Genomic DNA, 2312 nt, shown 5'->3' on the forward strand with positions numbered 1-2312 from the left:
CGCATTTCTAGTTAATAAATGCTGATGACAAACAAAAAATATGCCCAATTCCTACACTGACATCCCCAAAACATAATTTCATTTGAAACAACCGTTCTTTCATAATAGAGAAATCGATAAATAACACCTAAAAATCCGGTGCGTGCGTGCGTGCGTGTCCTTTCAAATAACCGACATATTTTGTCATAATTAGAGGCTAGGGATGGCGCTTAGCTTTTTTTTGATACTTTTTATAGACAAAGATTGATGCGCGTTCGACTCGTTTAGAGCTTGGTAAAGTGTGAGTTTGAATTTAAATATAGAACACTAAAATTATATTAATTAGACTCTAGATTTAAATAGAGCGATACTTACCGTCAAAATCCGATTAGGTACTTTACTTACATACCAACCGTAAAATAAAATTAAACGATTTCAAAAAGTAAAGGTATTATGGTTGAATTATTATTATGTAGGTACCTACCTATTTATAACATTCAGTTGTAGGTATTACGAGTATAGACTTCGGCAATTAAGTTGAGCAAGAATGGTGGTCATCTGTGCAGGTTTATAAATTGTACCCAATTATGTTCTCATTGATTGTACCTACCCAATTATAGAGTTCCCCTTGATTACCCAATACATTGAAGTACCTACGCGATTATAACGTCGTCAAGGTGTTGAGTGGTTAGATACTCATCAGCTCACATCCGAAAATTTGTTTCTGAGTATAGATCAACTTATAGGCCGCGCACTATACCTACCTATCTATAAAATCATAACGCTGAATTAAAAGTTTTTCTTGATAGTATCCTACCTTTCAAAGAATGACTAGCAACTAACAAATGGAGGACTAGTCTTATACCTACTAAGAGATATATATGTAGAGAAACATACCTATTTATACTACTTACTTATTTTTCTTGATTACGTATTTCTCTACAGAACCCAAAAATGTACGCAAACGCAATAACCCAATATTAACAAGTTCACAAACGGCATTTCCGCATTTTGACTTTGAAAGTTTATGCTCGTCAAATTGCTTCGGTATGCGATATTAGTGCCAATAATTCATGCAAAGAATTTACACGTGGCACAGCACTATTTCGTATTTTTTTATTGATATTTTTTTATGATTTGAATTTTGATACTTTCTATTGTGGAATTCAGTTTTTCACAAATTCCGCGGGAACCATGGATTCTTCCGGGATGAAAAGTAGCCTATGTGATAATCTAGAGATATATCTATTTTTTTATTTTATTTATAACATTACGGGGGAATTATAAGGGAAATTGAAGTGAAGGTTAAACAAGAGTGTTTTGATTAATTTCGATTCTCTCGCTGGACCCAATCTAAAGTTTTAGTAAATCGCCTTCGCCACAGAAAAATGATGTAGGTACAAGGCCTTCGCCCTTGAAAGCATGATCACTATCAAATGATAATGACCGGGTCCGATGGCTTTAAGCGTTAAATTTTAAATTTAAATAACTAAAACAGTACCTGCAGGGAAAAGAAAATTAAATCAGAAAGTATTATTAAAATACCTAGACAGGTACTATAGTAGTACCTACCTAGGAATTGTAATAATATTACTTACAAAAATAAAATTTAATCTTTAATCAAATTAATATATGCTAATTAATTTATATTACGTTTGTTCGTGGTTGCAGTTAATTCAAAGACTACAGAGGCGGGCGGAACCGAGCTCGCGCGCTAGTGATGTATAAATAACATGCCACGTCCCGTTTCCGCATATTTGACTCCGGCATGCACCATTGAGATCGTCAAATTGTTTCGGCGTGCACTGTTGAGCTATTATTTACACGTGTTGAGACACTTTCTTGCTGTTGTGTTTTTTTTTACATCAGTTCGTTAATATTCTAAGCGCCATCGCTATGTAAGCGTAACATAGTCTTATCAATACATCAAAATTCAAATCATTGAACGACCTTGCATCGAATACATCAATATCATCTAAATAAAATTGAAGTAGAAGGTATCTGTCAGTGATTTCAATATATTTTCCTTAGCCTCACATCTCAAAAGCTTGCAATCGTCGTTTGAAATCAGACATCTCCATTTAAAATGGCCGCTGACTTTAATATAAAAATATTCCATAGGCAGAAATATTGTCGCTGCTATGTCCAACGTTTTCGTGGTAGATTCACCTCTTCTCCTTGAAGTATAATAAATTCTTTACATTAAACCAATTATAATTCCTCTGTGCCTTAGGAGCACCATAGACACGATTTCATTGACAGATTAACAGCGGATTTCTTGTCAGATGCGCTGTCGTCTGTCAGCTGTCAATTGTCAGTTTTCGAGTGACACA

Source organism: Bicyclus anynana, chromosome 18 (genome assembly GCF_947172395.1).
Source record: "Bicyclus anynana chromosome 18, ilBicAnyn1.1, whole genome shotgun sequence".
NCBI classification, from domain to species: Eukaryota; Metazoa; Arthropoda; class Insecta; order Lepidoptera; family Nymphalidae; genus Bicyclus; species Bicyclus anynana.